Source organism: Maniola hyperantus, chromosome 5 (genome assembly GCF_902806685.2).
Source record: "Maniola hyperantus chromosome 5, iAphHyp1.2, whole genome shotgun sequence".
Lineage (NCBI taxonomy): Eukaryota > Metazoa > Arthropoda > Insecta > Lepidoptera > Nymphalidae > Maniola > Maniola hyperantus.
In genome coordinates this window covers 7,291,238-7,313,529 of record NC_048540.1, presented here as the reverse complement: position 1 = coordinate 7,313,529, position 22,292 = coordinate 7,291,238, and the positions used below count along the sequence as shown (strand labels likewise).

General features: G+C 34.7%; 1 protein-coding gene across 1 annotated transcript in view; it reads right to left on the bottom strand.

Annotated features, from left to right (window-relative positions):
* LOC117982045 (uncharacterized) overlaps positions 1-22,292 on the bottom strand; it is a 66,763-nt gene that overhangs the window by 43,310 nt on the left and 1,161 nt on the right. The gene's annotated exons all lie outside the window — the stretch shown is intronic.

Genomic DNA, 22,292 nt, shown 5'->3' with positions numbered 1-22,292 from the left:
CGGCATTTATAAATGTGTCGAGTAGGTAAGTGGATCTAGAAAAAACTTTGTCTTAATAATATTCTAAAAACTAAGAATTATATCCGTAAGGCAACATTCTATTCAACTGCCTTGCATTCTGCTCGGTCGGGCAAAGTATTAATATTTTAAACGATCGCATTAGACACGCGTACACGACATACTGAAATTCTATTATATAATAAGTTCGGAATAGTTTTGAATAATAAACTGGGATATTAAATTGGTACAAATAAGCGGTGATAGCCACGTCGGTCTTCTATTCGGGAGGTCGATCCCAGCCACACATCTCTAACTTTTCAGATCTATTTGCGTTTCAAGCAATTAAATTATACTTGTTGTAACGGTGAAGGAAAACATCGTTAGGAAACCTTCATTTTCATTTTCCACGCATAATAAGTCGTGGGTTAGTGTTAAATATTAGAAATGAGTAAATAAAGAAATACCGTTAGACGCTAAGTTATAATCAGTTACAGCAATGATTGATGTCAAAACTGACACCCAAACCTATCGTCTAATGGTCCCCTAAATAGTGTAATGAATATAGTTGAACTAGACACACTCTGGGTACAATGGTCGCCGTGGGAAAGGCGATGGCATTTGCTGCGGCGGCGCGTCGGCGGCGGCGTCGCATCTTCGGTTACCTAACGACTATACGTAAGCGAGACGAGGTGTGACCTGGTGAAAATATAGACTTTAGAAGTCACAGAGATTTCCAGATTTAAATTCGATAAAATCTGCGGCATTTCCGTGACATGGTAGGTACTCTCACGGTTGTCCCACTAGGCGTGCAATTAAAAAAATGCTTTATGAAGCGTAAAATGTGGTGGTCCAGAAACTTCCTAATATTAAGGCCGGGTATGTAGTTTTCAGGCCTTAATTTAAAACAAAAGTCTATCGTCCGTAATCATCCATACTTATACCTATAGTAAATGCGTAAGTGTACTTGTCTGTCTGATTGTTTCCTTTTCACCGTCCGGACAATGACGGGATACGGATATAGGGTACTTTTTGTATCAAGAAAATTTCCAGGTTCCCAGGGATTACAAAATATCTAAATCCACGCGGCCGAAGTCGCAGGCATTATCTAGTGTTGCATTAATCTTTATCTTGTAATCCGTACTTTTCCTAGAATAATGCTTTTCCCCTTCATTCAATAATAAATGGATCGAATTGAGAAACTTCTCCTTTTTGGAAGTCGGTTAACAATGGTCTGTTTATTCATTTTTATTTTATTTTAAAATAATAATATGTGACTCTACATTATTTGTACATTTTGTAAGATTCATAGCTCTATAGACTTTGTCAAGGCGGGAATAAACTTGCGAAAACACGACCAGTAGCACCGGATTCCGTTAAATGCTATACGGCCTTATAAATAAAGTTTTTTGGAATGCGAAATATCAACGAATTTGATTGGTGGATGCAGTTACGTTTATTGTAAAGGGTATGTGAGGCAGAAACCCAGGGCCTACCTGATGATGGCGCCGAAATGCCGAAACCCATTGCCGGTGTCGGACAAAAGGTGGAAAAGGGAGTCAACCCGCCCGGGCCGGGCCTCAACTTTAGGGCCAAGCCGATCCCTTCTTTAAGTCATCTTTTCGGCTACAAGAGAAAATCAATTTTCGACACGCACTTCAAAATTGGGTTAAAATTTTCGTTCGCACTTTGAGCGTAAAATTATAAATTGGTACATAGTTGATTTAGAATACTTAACTGAACTCTGAACTCAACATTTTGTAGAAAAGACTAATTAAAAAAATATGAGCCTGTTCCCTTCGAACATTGACCTAATTACACTTGTACGAGTATGTGTCCATTTCTTGTGTAGAAGCTCTTCATCAATATCAATAGACCTTTAGTTTTAATTTCCTGTTAGCAATTGAAAAATTTATGGTAAAATTTGATACAATTTTAACCTTTTTACGGTTTCTTTCAAATAAGTAACTATATAAGATTGGTAACAGTTCATTACTATTTATTTTTGTAAAAAAATATATATCATAAAACGCCAAAATACAGCTAAATCATAATAAAAGTCGTTAGATAATATTTATATAAATAATTTTAAAAATCTTGCTGTCATTCTGTATAACAAACTATAAATTAATGTACCTAATTATGTTAATAGTCATTTCATAATGATGAAAAAAAAGCTCTGATGTTTTTATGTCGACCAAAATGTTATGATTATTCAAAACAAGTTTTATTTGAAGTTGCTTTATAAAATTCTTAATGGCGTAAATAAGTAATATTCACATGCCAGTCTCTTGTTTGACGAGGATATTTTTTTATTTAGGTATCACCTAGTAAAAGTCAAGTAAATAAGAGCTTTCATGAAAATGTGTACTTTTGTACTATTTTGTAACTTAAAACGATTAAGCAAAAAAGGGTGAATAAAAATAAACTGTATGTAGTATGAACACTAACAGGTGTTGAAAAAAATAATTAGATATGGCATCTAATAATCTTCAGCAAAACAGTAATTATTATTACATATATATTATGTAGCATGTAACAGTTGACATTTTTATAATAATTATAATCTCAGTCATGGTGTTGGGAAAAATTCTTACGAAAACCATCATAATGGCCTTTTATGTTCGATAGTGATCGACACTGACATGCAATCTTAGTCTAGATATTTATTGAATACCCATAGTCGAATTAAACAAATGTGTTACTTTCGTAATCTAAGTATAACTTGATATTATAAAAGGAGAACCTGATTATCTAAATAATATATAAAACGAAAAGATGACTGACTGACTGACTGGCTGATCTATCAACGCACAGCTCAAACTATTGGACGTATTTGGCGCTGACTATTTTGGCGACTGGGCTGAAATTTGGCGTGCAGATATCTATTACGATGTAGACATCCGCTGAGAAAGAATTTTTGAAAATTCGGTCCCTAAAGGGCTATAATAAGGGTTCAAAATTTGTGTTGTCTACGCAGACGAAGTCACAGTCGTAAGCTAGTATTATATACATAAGTTAAATAGTACAAATTAGGTAATATAAATTGTTATAAGATTCAATGAAATCAAGACGTATTGAAATTATCTAAAAATAAGTATTTTATCGATGACAGGTTTGAGTTTGATTACGATCTCATCTGATGGTAAACGATGATAAAGTCTTACCTTACTTACCTATTTTATTTATTTTGAGAGAATTTAGTATTAGATACGATTTTAAGGAGGAACCAATCTAACAATGGCGCGCATACAAGATCAAAATCGTTACGTGACAATTTCAACTCTTATCTACCATATCAGGACAACTTCCAGACACTTCGCACCAAAACCATTTTTTTCATACAACATCTACTTAACACAGAATAGGATCTATATTTCATTAAAAATCTGTGGCCCCAAAATCTTGCTCAAATATACGGCACCTACACGTAGGCACCTTCTAATTTTGTCCTTAAAAGAATAATATGGCGGACTTATTTCACAAAAAATGATTGTAGGTACCTACTTCATAATTCAGCGCTTCATAATGCGGTTTTATATTATTTTCATTATCTATTTATGGTTCGTAATAATTTTATACCGTTATAGTTTTGAAACTAATGCGGTTAAAATAGCTGTAAATTTAATTCAATTACGGCAAACGGCATTGACGTTTTCCTAACAATAACAAACTTATTATTTAGTTTCTTTTCGCGCCTACCGAATAGTTAGGTACCTATGTTGGAAAATTTATTGTGTAACTTAACTTAAAGTGTAACCGTTTAACGAGGTACCTCATGGAATTATACTTTTTATTAAAATTGAGAAATCAGGTCTCAAACCTTAATCGGCCTTTCATTCATTAAAATAGTATCAAAGCAAGTAACATTCATGACCTTTATCACTGACTATTGCCTACTACTGAATTATTCAAGCAAATAAATGGTTCAGTAAATATTAGCGTTTTACTAAAATCGCTGTTTGTTTTATTAAAAAATGTGAAAAGGAATTTGTTAGAGTATGAATTTATAGGGGAATTTTAGTCTATTACCACCTAACACTGTCTTATTATGGTGGAAACATTCGATTGATCAAAGTTCAATGATTAGTTAGAAGAAAATACAATTTTAAAATAATTGCATCAATGACCTCTGTATAATACCTAGTGCAAAGCCAATAATTATTGCGCATAATATTTTTGTTTTGCAATGAATTATTTATTTTACATTTGCAATTAATTACTATTTAAAATGAAATACTTAATTACATTTTTAGACTGCAATTTCAAACCGAGATATACCTACTTAACTTTTTAAGTTTTTGTGATAACTGTCGGAAGCCCACAGTCACGTCATAACTATTAAAACCAGTAGTCTGTATCATCGGGATTTATTTATAGACAACACGATTGTACATTTTTTTAATATTTATAGGTGAGTATTTAAGTCTTTATCAACAACTATCTGCCGAATACATAATAATCATCTCTTAATATTTAAGAGAGAGCTTTTAGTATTAATTGTCATTTTTCGCAAACAAGAAATATTTTTGGCGTTTCGTTTCATGGACAAATATCCATTTTAAAACTATAGTAGGTACGTGGTAGAAAATAATGTACATCGACCTATAGAATGAGATTTCGGCTTTCTCAACGACAGAGACAATCTCTTTTATTTTCTGCCGCATACTGTACAAATTATGGGAACTAAGATTCAAACTCTTATTTAGTCTACAAATGCAATTTAAAAAAAATATTTTTTTTTCTCTCATTTATTATGTGATTAAAATTCAAACGCATATTATAAATAATTATGGACTATGTTATCATAAGTGAACTTAATATTTATTTCACGGTCACTACGATAAACTGATTTTGAATACAATGGCCCGAGGTAGGTCAATGGTATGTTACTGATTGTGTTTTAGTACTGAACGTATTTGCTCGTCTAATATGTATATAAATCGTCTAATATTATGCTTATTAGAACATAAAATATAGTATTTTACATATATGTATTTTAAATTTTTATTTTATAAACATTTATGTCCAACGCGTTAACGTTAAGCAAGATGCCATACATATAACGTTTTTATACGGGAAAATCTTAATAGAATTTTCTCATTAATCGAATTTGTTGGGATATTTTGATTTTATATGAAAAATATCAGTAAAAAGAAAAACTTGGACGTCCTGTTTGAGATATATATTTGAGAGTGAGTGAATAAGTCATCGAATGTAAAACAAAAAACTGTTAGAAAAAATAAGAATAAGAACATATTTAAATATAAACAATTTAGTTTACAGCCGGTTCCAACAGAATTTAATATTCAATAATAATTTATGGATGAACAAAGTTATAACCTAGGCCCCTAGGGCAATACTAAAATTGCACCTATGTATTTACATACTTATTAGTCAAAAAGGTCAATCGAGATGGCAAATCATAAAAGCGTTATTAAAGGCCTTCGGGAATTGGATATATTTTAATGCTGGTCGCACATTACGACTGAGCCGCAGATGCTAGGTACTTGTGCTATTATAGCCGCACTAAACGCAACGCATTTTTAGCACTTAAAATATGTATCACATGTATCATCAAAATCCACTACGCTGGCCAAGTGCAGATTGGTAGACTTGCCACACCTTTGGGAACATTATGGAGAACTCTCAGTCATGCAGATTTCCTCACGATGTTTTCTTTCACCGTTAACTTCTAACTAGACTTCTAGCTAGACCATGCCGGGTCCGAGCCGTGCCACGTCCGAGGCACTAGATTGGGAATTTGTATGAGGTCACATCAGACCGTGCCCTGTCCGAGTCATTCGACCCTCGTCCGTGTTACGTTTCTTCATACCAAATTTGGACGGATCGTCTGCGCGTCGGGCATGTGTCATATCACGATTAAAAATATAGCCATGATTATTATGCTAAAAATTACCTAATCGTAAACTTGGAGTCTAAAATAAATATTTGTAGTAATATTTTGAACAGAATCGTTATGCCGTGACAGGATACAACGTCAATGTTACCCAGCCCGAAAGGTTATGATTTAGTAGTATCTTATATTCTTTATTGTTGTCCAATTTAATATCTAGGAATGTGACAATACAAAAATAATATTATGTAAATTATCGATACATATGACTAATTATTTATTGTAAAGTAAATACTGACAACATACTAGGATTGACAGGATATGGCTGGATTTAAAATACAGTTGTCTATAGAAATTATGTGAAATAATATGTAAATCATCAATAGAGTATGGCATTAATTAATGTAGTAAAACAATAATAAGTAAACCGTCAATACATGTTGCAAATAATATTATTTAAGTAAATTAATAATAATGTCAACAATCTCAATGTTGGTACAATGGTACCTAGCATTGTACCAACATAAATAATTATTAAAGATGTCATGTGACGGTGGCCTGTGGTTTGTTTTACAATGGAGAGAGGATAAAAACGGGATACACATCGATAAAGGGCCAGTCTCGTATTATAACTCCTTCTCGTGTTAACTACAGCCTTAGTCTAGTGAAGTGATGTGACTTCAAAGTAAACAAAGGCGACAGAGTTGCTAAGTTAAGTATTCTTATATTTTATTGTAAATTGTAATGTATGTAATCACTTGCCTTTTAATGTTTACTTGTTATAACCATGTACCAAATATGTTTTAAATATAATGTAATGTTGTAATGCTTTTAAAAGATGTGTGTTGTGTAGTTTGTTTGCCCTTTCTTCTACACAACTAAACACCTTTGGAAACGGGTGGTAGATTCATTTGAATATAAATAGACCTATGCTGAAAATACAACAATATACAGATAGGTCTATAAAGATTAAAGTATTAAAGATCTTTCAATAAATGATTAATTATTATTCGACTTGGTTGGTTTTACTTCTGTATTTATAACCTACCCTCTTTTGCTATTTATTTTATACATTGAGATAAAAGTAAACACTAGGTTATTAGCTACTAATTATTATAGAAACCAGCTAGATGATTAGGATTCTAACTTTAAAATAACACAGCAGATGCTTTGCTTGAATTTTAATTACTTAGCCTTACCTGACAAAATTTACAACTACCTACATTTCAAATAATTGATAGATGATAACTTTTATTAGTCGTCATTAGATTCTATTAATCATCATTATTAAAGCCCACTGTTTTAACTTCTTTCTTTCTTAAATCTCACACGTGCATCGGACGTGGCACGGCTCGGGCCCAGCACGGTACAGCATAAAATAATCCCTAATACGGTAGAATGCGCAGCAGCCCGTTGATGCGCCGTATAAATGCGGAGTGTTTTAATGATATCTTGCGGTTCGTTCAGAATGTGCGATCAGTATGAAAGTAGGTACGTTTCGGCAAAGCGTGATAGCGATACGCTATTCAGACACGCAATATCGCTTTTTGTTCGAGGAACAATTGTTAAACTGATGCGTATATTATTAGGTTGCGTGTTTAAGCTGTCTATATGGTGATACAAAGATAGTTTAATTGAGTAGTCTGTACCTATTGTTGGTATGTCTTACACACTAATTAACCAACGAAAGTGAATTTGTGCTTAAAAACATCATTAAAGCATCTTTTCATTTATTCTATCATTACACTCAAGATCCAGAATAATTAAAAAAACCGTCGTCTTTATCTTTCAATTCTACTGTTGCAACTAGTCCAAGGGATGTTGGCTGGACAAAATTACTTTTCATCCTAGTAGGTACGTGCTCGGTTTTTAATCAGAGCAAATAGGCAGATTACTCTAAAGCGATATTGCAGAATGGTAAAATCCAAGTAAGTCGCTCCGTCACTCGCTCTATAAGTATCTCGACCTGTCGCCGTACTATAGTTTGGATCGCACTTAAAAATACATTAACCAATAAAATTCGATGTGATTTTGTAGACAAGACACGTTCAATAACAAAAAAAACCAATATATTTGTCTGAGGTTTGCCAAATTTTCGTAAAAATAACTAGTTTTAGAGAGTTTTAGGGTTTAAAGATTTGTATGTAAGTTTTGAAACCCTGAAGTTGAAGCTGAATATTTTAAAAGAAACACACAGGCATAGATATCAATTCTTAGAACGTCATCTAGAAATTTTTATTTCATTAGTTAAGAGGCCTCGGTCGGTGCTTTCTTCATACAAACGTAGGAGGGTGATTACTACATTATTTGATAATGTATGCTCAAAACTAAGTATTGACTACGTTGGGCGTAAATAAATAAGATTAGGGGTATGAAAATTCTAAAACAATTTAACATTAGACATACTTTATTTATTCCTTAGTTGAAATATCTTTATTTGGCAAACATACATTTTGTATTTTTTTCTCAAAAATACTTTTCCTAAACCCTTGATTTCAGAGAAAATTATCGTGCCTCTCACCTTTCTCATACAATGTCAAATGAAAAGCAAACAGGTTCGGTCGAGCGTACTGCGTCACCTTAATATCAAAATGGAAGCCAAACTTCGTTTGTTTGGAGCGCACTACGAATATACCCCCTTTGAAAAGAAAGCAGAGATTTTGTGCAATGTGGGTTTTGGCCTTCACTTACCAATTTAATCGCTAACGGGCGGTCAGCGATTGAATTGGTAGCACAGAGTTTTCTATTCAGTATGAACACAGTTTAGGTTGGCACGCATTGGCATGCGAGTATTAGTAACACATAAATCATAATATTCTATACCGGCGTTTAAGCTTGTGTAGTTTGTTGCGAGGAACAATAGCGTTGAGGTAGATCGTGAATATGCCGCGTTACTTGGAATGCGGTGTTTTGAAAGTGGTACGCGCAAGGTCAAAGGTGCAACCAGCAAACTGGCAGATATGACATGATATCCGCTCTAATAATATACATCCCTTATTCTACAATGCGCATAGTAGCTTACTAGCTCATAGATGCTGTTTACATGTTATTTTTTTACATGATTTTGCGTAGATTTAGGCATAAGGTACATCATTTCTGTATTAGATATTTGAGGACCTTTGACAGTTGCATTGCAGCCATGACCATATCCATGCAAAAAATCACGTCAATCTGTTGCTCTGTTGTGGCGTGATTGAAGGACGAACTAACAAATAAAGACACACACTTACGCATTTGTGATATGTGAAGTGTCCATGAATGAAGTGAATATATCCAGTGATATGGGTAGTAATCATAGTAGTAGTAGTAGAGAAGAAAAGTGTGTTGTCCGCCAGATTTACGGCGATTACGGACTGCACTTCCGTCATCCGAGTTCTATCCGTCATCCGTGAGAATAACAGCGATTATCTACGACATATGTCATAAGCTCAAATACAAAACAAAAAGGAACGTATTTTTACGGACTCGGATCGGATGTGTGCGTTATCGCCGTAAGATGAAAATCTTATAAGCCCGTTTAAGACCAACGAACTTCACAATAGAATTTAAATCACAATGAGTTGATTGGCGCATGTGGCTTGCATATTGCGAAGGCGGACGATTGTACATGTGTCCAGGTGATAAGTTATCGACATCTTGCTGGTCACGATCTCGATTCGGACTTGGACTTGTTCGATTGAACTTTCTTCATTCAACCATTATCAAAAGTTACAATCAAAAAGGTGCGGATTTCGTTCACGTTTGCCTACCTAACACGGATGAACGTTTTTGATCTGAGATCAATTTTTATCCGATAACGACTGATTTTAGGTGGCGAATAGTGGTGTTGCATTTTATGACGACTTTTAGTGAGACCTTAAAATTAAAATATATTTGTATATTGTGTATATCATGTAAAAGTCTCTTACGCTACGTCTGTGACTCTGCCACTGCAATAGGGTATATTACCCTTTTTTGAAAAGTGTCTTAATTTGATCCTAAATTGATAACAAACTAAGAAAAAATTACAAAAGTTTTATTCGATCGATAAGTGCAATACAAATGCATTTAAATTTTGCATATCAAATTTCGGTGCGAAAACGCTACCCACCATCTTTTTAGATTCATGAGCTGTCATGACGTCACACGGATTAGTGAGCAACGGTGTTTCCTTAGTGAAATACATTACAATTTAAATCCATGTGACGTCATAGTCGGAATTAACATGGCGGCTACGGTATCATACGTTTTGGATACTAAATTTGTAAAACACATAAATAAGTGAAATCTTAAAAATGAATTATAAAATTTGTTACTTATATAATTTTATAAACTGAAATTAACATTTTTCGACTGCTTATTGCTAAATAGGTACTATCTTGTTTATACATTTTTTGATTTTTCTCGCTTGGTGTAAAATACCGTATTCAGCATCAGCTGGTTGATTCCGAAAAAGCTAAATCAATTAATATTACAATTTCGTTTACATTACAAATCGTTTATTCAGATTAGGTATTATTGTATACACTTTCAGATTATAACTTGCTGAATTTGCAAGTACAATGATGTAGTGGTGATAATTAATAACGTAAACTTAAAACTAAAGCTACGAGGGTTCCAAACGCGCCCAGGACTGAGAAGAGCCCACAACGAACTTAGCCGGGTATTCTTTTTTCAGACTGAGATTCCAAATTAATTTCGCTATACCTAATTGTTTTAGCATTCATAGACTCCTTTACCTATTTTACCCTAGAAGTATTTTAGACCGGAAATATAAAAAAAACTGTATGAAACTTTCGTTAGTTTTTCCTATCCATTTGAAATGCGGTTTTGGTAATAGTCAACAGTTTTGTAACGTAAATTTGTTTAAAATAGAACTACGGCATTGCATGCGACGGCGTGGAACAGTTTTCATCATAAACAATTTATTCGCTATTTGTTACGTGATTCAAGCCGGTATGATGCATTGGAAACAAATGTTTTCAATTTTAAGGGATTGCCTTCAATGATATAATACGATTGCTTTACTTCTCAGTAAAGTGTGTACATTCTGTAATCGCGGATAGGGTTGTCAGTTGTCACTTTCCAGGCCCTAAAATATAAAAGCTGGATTTGGCGCCATATTAGACCGGCCATTTTGCCGTAAAAGCCTGACATATCTTTTTTTTAATAGACAAAGATGCATTTTTGTTAGTTAAAAGTTACTATCAGTACCCTTATTATAAATGCGAAAGTGTGTTTGTTTGTTGGTTTGTCCTTCAATCACGTCGTAACGGTGCAACGGATTAACGTGATTTTTCGTATGGATATAGATAAAGACCTGGAGTGTGACATAGGCTACTTTTTATCCCGGAAAATCAATAGACGCTCAGGCGATAGTAAGAAGTCAATGTGCTTCCGTTGGCCTTTCTTCAACTTCAAAAGTCAACTTTATATTACCCAATATTTGCATATTACATTTTTCATAGTAGGGTGTGGGCAGATTTGTTGGCTAACATTGCTAACATAATAAAACACGTTGGAAAAAACTCGCACTGCAAAAACTTGAAACAAGTAGGAATACTTTATGCATTAAGTTCTAGCAAAATGCAACACCGGTTCTTTGTTACAACACAGAGAACTGTGGAATAAATACCAAAAAAACAGCCAAGTGCGAGTCAGACTCGCGCACCGAGGGTTCTATAGTCGTATTTTTTCGATATTTTGCAAGATTAATCAAAAACTACTATAACATAAAAATAAATAAAAATCTGTTTTGAATATAATATAGGTAAAGTTCTTTCATATGATACCCCGTTTTGTGTAGTAATCGTACTTTACTACTATTTGTTTGTTCATGAACATTAATTTGTATAATCTTTTTTGTGATGTAATCACAAATTCACGGTTTTTTGGTTTTTTCTTTAACGTGTACTATCTACATGCCAAATTTCAATGATTTTATAGGTCAACGGGAAGTACCCTATAGATTTCTTGACAGACAGACAGACAACGAAGTGATAATAAAAAAAACGATAGAGATATAAGGGTTGCTTTTTTCCTTTTGAGGTAATGAACCTGATAAAATAAAGAGCTGTGTTAGCGCCAGTCTGCGTTTGCAAATAAGTTATCTTTTTTGTATTGTTTATTGTAAAAATAACCTTCTTGAAACTATTTTAAATTTATTGATACCTACTTGTAGTAAATTATGTACCTATCTACTTGAAACCCAGTATAGTTGATTTCTCAACGAATTCTACTGGTGAAAATTTCTTTGGGCGCGTTGGGCGATTTTGGTATGGCTATGAACTTCAAGGTTCGTCACTGACATGCTAATCTTAATAGTATACCTATCTATAGCTAAAAGTATGACAATATGTTGCGCGTATAATATTATGAGCGTTCATGATTTTTGATACCTACTCAAATTAATTTTAAAATCCAAAAAAGACACAGTTGTTTCATAGTTTTAAGTTTTCCCTTCTATCGGCAGTCCCCACTGATTGCCAATTTTAATATTCTTCACATAGTGTTGAACCTACATGTAGAAAATCTCTTTCAACAACGATAAATACATAATATTTTACTAATTCATATTATGTAAATGAACTGAATAAATTATTTGTTGCAAGCCTTTATCTTAGGTGTTTCCGTATGATATGGAAAACTCTTTTCACAATATACCTACTTGCCTTGAGCAAGCTAAAAATTTTTTTGCGAAAGTATCTTCGGGTAGGTACTAACTGGAATAAACCACAGACTTGGGGTCGACGACCCATGCATCTGGTGTCGCGTGAGAGACGCCGCGATTATTTATCTTAAGTTATTAATAGCGCACAATAAACACACCATATTAAGGGGCAGGTAAGTACCTACATATTATACTTCATGATCTGCTGGCAAATTTTGAGGAGGTGCTTGATAAACATTTATAACCAAGGCATTTTTAGTATGATAAACTAGTCGCCTCTCACATTTTAGGATTCCATAGGTAGGTACCCGAACGGCGACGATAAATCCATACTAATATTTATTATATATAGATGAACGTAATAATATGGCGGCCTGTCTTTTTCTTAAACCAAAAGACAAATATTTTAATCAAAAAACTATTTAAACATAAAAATAAATAAAAATCTGGTTTAGAATGTACCTACAGGTAAAGCCCTTTCATATGATACCCTACTTGATATTATAGTAATCTTAATTTAAAAGTTGAAAACACTATTATTAGTTCATGAACACTTTTTAATTTTTTTGTGATGTGACCACAAATTCGCGGTTTTCGGATTTTTCTCCTTACGCCTGCTATAAGACCTATCTACCTGCCAAATTCTAGGTCAACGGGAAGTATCCTGTAGGTTTCTTGACAGACACGACAGACAGACAACGAAGTGATCCCGTAAGAGGTTTTTTTTCTATTTGAGGTACGGAACCCTAAAAATGATAAATAAGTACCTACTTACTACATTTTTACACTTATCAAGCACTTCCTTAAAATTGCCCATCAGCTCTTGGCCCATTCCACGTATACTTACCGATCACGATATCATTCGTATTGCACTTACGGAATAAAAGCTTATTGAAATATTTCGTGACTGTTTTGGCAGTAATATATTATTATTGTAGTATTGGTACCTATAGGTAAATAATGGCTTACTGCACTGCAATATGCTACATAAAAGGAATATAGCTTCTATCATCTATAATGATAAGAAGGGAAGAGAGGGAAAAAGAAGAAAAGAGGATGATAGAAATTTAGGAGGTCAGCACGAAGTAATGCTTACGCAGTTCCGTGCTCACCTTGGTAGGCATGGGGAGGTTGTTTTAGTCCGTGCGAGTCGGACACACCCTGCCGGTAGGCAGAAGTCCGTAGGGATTTTTTCCTCCCCCGAAGAAAAAAAAAAAAAAAAAAAAGCTTCTATCAGTATTAATACAAAACTAGGTCGTTTTTTTCCTGCTAACTGAGCTTTAAGCTCGTACTACAATTATAGTCCAACTGGTTTCCATGAGTATGATTTAATTCAGCCCTATGCTATTATAGAGTACATACTAAATGATGCTGGCGACTTCCCCCACGTGGATTTAGGCTTTTGAAAATCCCGCGGGAACTCTTCAATTTTCTGGGATAAAAAGTAGCCTATATCTATGTCTGGGATGCTAGGTATCTCTGTACAATATAGATCATGCCCATGACCTCACCCACGTTGATTTAGGTTTGTACGGGAGCGATGTGCAGGCTCGACAGTACCAAAGGGAGATCTCCCACCGAGCGGTTGAATGTGCTCGGTAGCGCCAGCTGAGCCGACGATTGTATTTTGAAACTTCTATATATAGTCCAGATTGCAGAAAACTCCGTTAGTGCGAGTACTGTCGGCGGTACATTTGTTCGGGACTACGTCATGTAATGTTATCGATTGAACAGCGCCATCCAGTTTCTACTGTGGCAACCGCCACAGATTTATCAAAAATCTCGTGAAAAAAAAAAAAAAAAAAACTCGTGGAAACTATTTGTTTTTCGGAATAAATAGCCTATATCCGCTTCTGAGTTGAAAGCTATCTACAGAGCTATCTACTTTGGTACAGACCAAAGTTCATCAAAATGGTTAAACGGATAGGCCCTGAAATGAAAAGCTAGCAGAGTGACTAGACGGACAGACACACTTTTTCATTTGTAATATAAGTATGGATGTTATTATTGTTTATTTATTATAATCCAATTTTATAACCTCACGTCAATAAATAAAATAATTTATGAATAGTTTTGGCTCCTCTTGGCCTTAATAAACACGAGCACCTATCATAATGTAAACATAAATGATTATAGACCGCACCACGAAGCAGTGATCTGTGGTCACGTAACATGCGATGTTGCCTCACTACGCGGCTTGCGTCAACCACGCGAGAAGCGCATCGCGAATGTCATCGGTATGTCCAGACTACAGTTCAACCTTACTATGCAGAGGCGCAAAATCCGCAAAAGCGTTTTTTTTCTTTTTTAGGGTGCCAATGGGACCCTATTACTAAGCCACGGCGGTCCGTGTCTTAGCGGGCTGTATCTCATAAACCATAATATTAATAAGTAGAGAGTTGAAATTTTCACAGAATGTGTATTCCATGTTCTATTACCGCTATAGCAACAAAAAAAAGAATTTCAAAATGAATGAAAACTAAAAAAAAATAAAAACTTAAAAAAAAATGTTGTACGATGGTACGAAACCCTTGGTCCGACTCGCACTTGACCGATTTTTTTATTATTATAAATTGAGGTAAATAAGTTTTCTTCTTTAGGCGCTTTGGGTGATTTTGGGAAGGGGTAAAACTTCAATGGTCTATAGTTTCAGTGATAATTGCTTCTGTATGTTTTTGTTTCTTTTGTTCCTTCTGTGTTTGCATTACGTACGTACCTATGATCTCAAATAAAAGAATAAGTATTTACTTATTTAATGAAGAGCCATTGTAGAAGATGAAAGTCATTAATAATATTTTTCAGTAGCGTTTTTTACAAATTAACGAAATTTAACTAAAATCGGGTTGATTTACCCAACTAAATTATCTACACTAAGAGACACTAATATTGTTACAAGGCTATTAGTTATATGTCATTGCTTTTGTATTAACCGCAAATTCAGCTCGATACACAAATTGTTATAGGTGAAGAGACAGATAGTTTTGTACACAAATACTTGTATTAGTGACAATGTTGCGAATTAGACGCGTTGGGCGATTTTGGGATACTTAGGTAAATAACTTCTAGGTTTCATCACCAACATGCTTATGTTAATAGTAAGTAGGTATATCTGTAGCTATAAGGGGCGGATCAACAAATTCCTGAAAGGCCGGCAACGCATTGGTGGTTCCTCTGGTACTGCAAATGTTCATGGGCGGCGGTAATCACTTAACATCAGGTGGCCCGCCTGCTCGTTTGCTCGCCATTTTTATGAAAAAAAAGTATGTTGTATTGCAGGTATGATATAGGTATGGGCGTTCATGAAATTTTAATTTTAGAATTTGTAAATCCGAAAAAATTTTACTTCTGTCGGTAGTCCCCGCTGACTACCATTTTTTTTTTTAAATCTATTGATGTGACACTTTGGCATCGTTGTAAACATTTGAAGATTGTCGCTGGTATTTCATTTTACGTACAGTAGGTTCACAATTTCAGCATCATGATCGACCCATCGCCGGCTCACTACAAAGCACGGGTCTCCTCTCAGAGTGAGAAGGGTTTTGGCCGTAGTCTACCACGCTGGCCATGTGTGGATTCGTAGACTTCACACACCTTTGAGAACATTATGGAAAACTCTCAGGCATGCAGGTTTCCTCAGGAAATTTCCTTCACCGTTAAAGCAAGTGATATTTAATTAATTAAAACGCACAAAACTCCGAAAAGTTAGAGGTGCGTGCCCGGGATCAAACCCCCGACCTCCGATTATAAGGCGGACGTCCTAACCACTAGGCTATCACAGCTTTACACAGTTTAGAAATTAGGTAAATAATGTAACTGGTTGAACAAGCATTGAAAATGATCGATTGTTGTTGGACAATCGCTCGTTTTCGCGTCATCCACGCATCACTGACGCTATTCGGTTATTACTCTATGTGGTCAGTCAATAATTTCTACATATTAATTTAGTTAAACAGTGTTATCTAAATGTTATGCAGCTGTAATAGTGATCGTTAAGGCGTTGGCCTCCCGTTCGGGGGACCGGAGTTCAATCCCAGGCATGCACCTCTAACTTTTCGGAGGTCTTTGTTCAGAAATTAAATATTGTTTTTGTAAATTTAGTCAATGCAACTATTTAGTTGTACATTCATGGCCTTCTCCGAGACTACAATGTGTAATAGGTATTGTGTAGTACGCATTACCAAGACTAATTCGGATTACATAAAAGATGCCTTTGGTTACAATTTTGGCGGGCCGTAGCAAAGTGCGCTGTTGTTTAGAACAAATAGACACTTTCAGATGTAACACTACGATAATAGATATACTGTTCCGGGAAATTATTGTTGCACAATGCATTGCTAAGGAATCGATACACATTGTTTTGAAATAAAAGTGCAAATTCTTTACTCGCTATCTTGTTTTATTCACCTCGAACTTCACGACAATTAAGTACCTAAGTAGACTAGATAACAATGTTTTTTAAAATAAGAAAAAGCTTAAATATTAAATGACTGTGTTTAGAATACCGATTTCTGAATAACAATGCTCGTTTTTTGTCGATATTGGTTTGCGGTTAACCGGGATTTCATCTGTACCTACTGTAACTTACGTATGTGTTTTAAAGATGCTTATTTGTATGCGATGTTGTCCCTACCATAGCAGCCTAAAATCACAGTTTTACGATATTATGTCATAAAACTGTGCTAAAACTTATAGAGGTGTACATGAGGCCAGGGAAGTACATCCTCCAGGATGAGCTCGATGGGCGTTGCGCAAGAGAGGCTGCGGCGTATGTTCTTTATGTTCTTTAGAGTTCCCGGAGCCTCTGACGATGGCCACCGAGGAGGTTTTTGTGGTTAGAAAATCCGTGCTCTTCCCAAAGAGATCGGGCATCTTAAGAAGATTTTCTCCCCTTCAACAAAAAGGGTTACCACTAAATAAAATAGTAGGTACCTATTCTTAATATGGTATACCACTATTTAAATACCTTACTCTGTCTACCGTAACTTTCCTAAAAATTACGGGCTATGAATCTGAGATCTCTTGCTTTCCAGGGGTACTTCCCACCACTTCGCCTTTAGAGTTCTTCAAATTATTGTAATGATGTAAGTAATTATTGTGTTCCAACGCTAATAAATAATTTTGTTGCCGTTCTGTGGGCCATGCATACCATACTCGTAAATGCGTTTGATACGGGTGATTACAAATGTGAAGGTCGGAATGTGTCAAACCTGTACCGTCTGCCAGAGGCCGGTCGAATGTTAAACACCTGTCGAAACGTCTCATTATCCAATTGGCTGGGAAAAACGTGTTGCACTACTGAGCGACCGGTACCTATACCTATTATGCTAACACTGCTCGAACAGTGCAATTTTCCTGGTGTTCTAGAATAATAGATTCACCTGGGAATTTGTCGGAATACGTACCTACTTAATTCGAAAACTTAGAGCCAATTCTCAACCAAAATAAAACCCTTTCTTTTTATACAAATAGCGAGCAAACGAGCAATAGAGATTAGGGGCATCCGATGTTAAGTGACTACTGCCGCCCATGAACATTTGCAGCACAAGAGGGACCGCCCATGCGTTGATGGCCTTTCAGGAATTTGTAAATCCGTCCTCTGAACAAACCTAAATCTAGGGAAAACACCGCTGATGGTTCCACAATTTGCATGTGCTTGAAAAACGACCTGGGTCAATGGATAATTGAAGTGCACCAGGCACCCAAGAATTTTGACGTTTTCAGAGTTTGTAAGTATAGGAAAACTGTCAAGCCGTCAAATTTATTCGTCCGTTAAAGTTTATTTGTTGATTAAAATTTAGCCATTAGGGAAATAAGGTACCTACTAATTTCTGGATAATCTCAAAAATTGTTTTAGGTATTTTAAGTAATGATTAATTAGTTATTGAACAGTATGCCTATTAATTACGCTAATTTTAATTGTTACGGTACGGCTGCTGTCTGCTGCAATGAAAGTTTCTATGAATAGCGTGTTTGTTTATCCGTTTTAGTTGCCGTTGCCAAAGTGCTAAAAATACATAGTATAATAAAACAATGCTTGCCAAGAGCGGAAACAGTTTTCTTTATATTCCTAGTTATGACAGATAAAAACATAGATTAAAATTAAGGAATTTATGGGTGCCTAACGGTGCTGAACTTTCGCAGAAAGCGTATTGTGCGGAACACTCGTTTTCAGTACTGAAAAAGCGAGTGCCGTCAGCAGCATCAGTCGCACACTCGCACCGCAAGAAGAAGGTCATGTCAGCGCAGAACACTGCTGAAATCATCAGCATGTTTTCGATGTGCCCTATGCAACCAAATCGCGCTACTAATATCACGTGCACTTTCAGTTTTGAACAAAATGCTGCGTCTCGTTGCGCTTCTTACAGTTCCGGCGGATCTTGCAATTCCTGTGAGTATCCTTCTCATGAACCGATAGAGGTTGAATGCTGAAGATAGGTCTCTTTGAAGAGATTTTCACACGGCAGCGCTTGGATCTAATGGCTCCCTGCGACTCGTTTGATGTCATTTGTCCACCTAGTAGGGATTCTGCCAAACGTCTTGCGAAGTCTTTTGGTAATTTATATTAAATCTTTTTAGGAAAAAAGGTGTATACAATATCTGTCACCGGCTATAGTCGACGTTATCACTCACGATAGTTTAAACGCTAAAAAACGTGTACTCACATAAATATGCTATGTAGAGCAATATTGCTATCTTATTGCTTCGAAAGATCAATCCAAATGTCAATTTAATTTAGGTACAAATTAGTTATAGAGAAAAATCGACCTTTTTATGTTTAATTCAAAATAATCTTCACGTATTAAGCCTTTTTGAAATTGGTTTAAATTTTAAATTTTAAGGCAATCATGATTAAAAATGACGAACCTCGTATAATCTACAAATTAAATACACGTAACTTCCAATTATAGGTGTATTAGTTTTATTAATCATTGCTTTGATTGATCGTTTCTTATTTTGTGACCTTAAACGGGTATGTTATTTAGTCATAAATATCAGTGGTTCCATCATATGATCCGTTTTTTATAGGAGCATCCGTTTCTGTAATAACATTTTTAATAATCATGTTACAAGCAAAGGTTACAAGGTTAAAGATCTAATCATGTCATAAAAATGTATCAGTTATATAATTACCATAATATAGTCGACTTTTACGCATTTCTATTATATATTATGTTAAATATTTTACAGTCGGCTTCGATCAAATCTCTATAATATAAAAATGAATCGCTAAATGTGTTGCTGATCGTAAATCTCGAAAACAGCTAAACCGATTTCGCTAATTCTTTTTTATAATATTCCTTGAAGTACAAGGATGGTTCTTAGGGAGAGAAAAATTTGAAAAATTGTAAATATAAAAAAAATAAAAAATTAAAGAATCGATTGTTAGACGGTACGAAGTTTGCCGGGTCAGCTAGTAAAATAACAAATGCCCTATTGTCGTCGGTCGATTTCTAAACATCTTAAATGATTTTTAGTCCACTATGTAATCTGATAAAATAAGCATCAACATTCACATAAAAGACTAATATCTAAATTTTATGTATAAGTAATTTGTTTGCGGCTAAAAGTAGGTACATAGTGGTATCTTGCACGATGGTACGGAACCCTTCATTTGCAAGTCCTATTCGCACTTGACTGGTTTTTCAGTTTATTTCTACTTGAAGAGCAATGGACGACGATCTTCACGCTCATTTATGCTAAATGCTACTAAATGTAAGCAACAGGAATGTATTGTAAAATCAAATAAACTGCCAGACGCGGCCAGACTGCCAAATGCTAATTATCATAACAGACTTCGTTAGATATAAATTGCTAACTACGTATTTAAAGCAATTTACATATACAATATGATATGTAGAAGCAATTTCAGTTTCTTTTTATACAAGTTATGAAGGTATTCGATGTATTCTTATTACTATAATACCTATCACTAAAAATTGAATTCAATAAATTGGAATTTTATCGTAAATTTCGATTCGGTACCTAAATAAAACGAGAATTAGGTATAGCTTCAATCAAGTGGTTATCGTAGAGTAGACTATCATATGCCCGCAACCTCGTCCACGTGGACTACACAAATTTCAAACCCCTATTTTACCCCCTTAGGGGATACTTAGGGGTTGATTTTTCAAAGATCCTTACTTAGCGGATGTTACAATAGCTATCTGCATGCCATTCAGTCTGATCCATTCAGTAGTTTAAACAGTCAGCTTTTTCTTTTGTATATTGAGATATAATATGCAAATACATATACACGAAATTGAAGTGTGAGTCTTCACAGCTAGGTACGATATTTCAGTAGTTACCTAGGTAGGTACCAACTACTAACGTAATTTTTGGTTTATGAACAGCCATAAAACTGCATTAGAATATTAAGTATAATCCTTTTAACTTATTTATTACTTTGATTACTCACTGCATAAGAGATACATTGGTTATTTACTTATGTTTTTAAATGACCAATGCGTCTTTTCTCAAAATATATTTTTACTTAGGTCAAGTTGCTACCTTCGAGATAAATAAATAAATAAATAGGTAGGTACTTATAATATCGAATTGAAAGTATATTTTGATAGAGAAAACGAGTTTTTTATTTTAAAAGCCGTGAACAATAAAAACCGAAAAGTTGTCCTATTATAAACCTGGTGGGCGAGGTTTTGATATTAATTAGATATATTAAGAACTCACTTTTGAATGAATATACATGAGTAGTGAAATAGAAGCTAACATATAATATTTAAATCATTTAAGTGAGTTTTCCTCACAAAAGATACAACAATTATAGTAGAATGAAAGGAAATGCTCTTAATTTATTATCTTGCCCAATCAATAGCCGTAGAGCAAAAAAGATAATAGGAATACTATTGCAAAGCAAACAAAGAAGAAAAAGTGTAAAATGAATTTCCTCATTGTCACGATATCGCATGCATTAATTGCGGGAAGGTTGCGATTACGCAATTATGTTCATTACATATTTTTTCGGGCAAGCAATTGACTGCACACATTTATAATAGTTTTCTATTCTAAGGAATGCAACTTACTATTGGAATGCAAGCTTTTAACATAAATGTGGGTTTGTTTATTCCGTCGTAGTATCGGCAATATACTGGTCAACCGTTCTCTGCATTGCAAATAAGATAGGGGAAAGCAAATTGTCGCGTCCAGCAAATCGTGAGCAAAATTGACTCCAGGTGTTTAATATGGCATTACATTCAATATTCTTTATACTTACATGATACTTAGTGGTGCCCGTGACTTCGTTCACGTGGTTATTTAATATCCGTGGGAGCTTTTTGATTTACCGATGTAAAAATTAGCTTATCTGTTATTTCAAAGTATAAACTATCTCCATTTCAAAATTTAGCCAAAACGGTTTAGACGTTGTGGCGTGAAGGAGTAACAACTAACATCAAAACGTCTAAGCTTTCATTTTAAAATGTTAAGAAAGATATGATAATTATGATATTTTACTAATTGGTGTACCTACCTGCTTTGTAAATAGGAACCTTACTATTTTATGAATACAGAATACTGTCTTTGGCATATTTAGCAGGTCTTTTCTGACTGACACGTTTTGTGAAGTAAGTAGGTACTCGTAGGTATTTGATTGTATGGTAAGGAATAAGGATAATATTATTATTAGCTCTTAGAGCTAATACCTACTAATTTTATAATAGGCGAAAGTGTTTCTGTCTGTGATATTTCTATCTATCCGGCCCTTTTCACGGCCAATCCGCTTAGGCAATTTTGACCAAATTTGGCACATAGATAGCTTGCATTCCGGAAAAT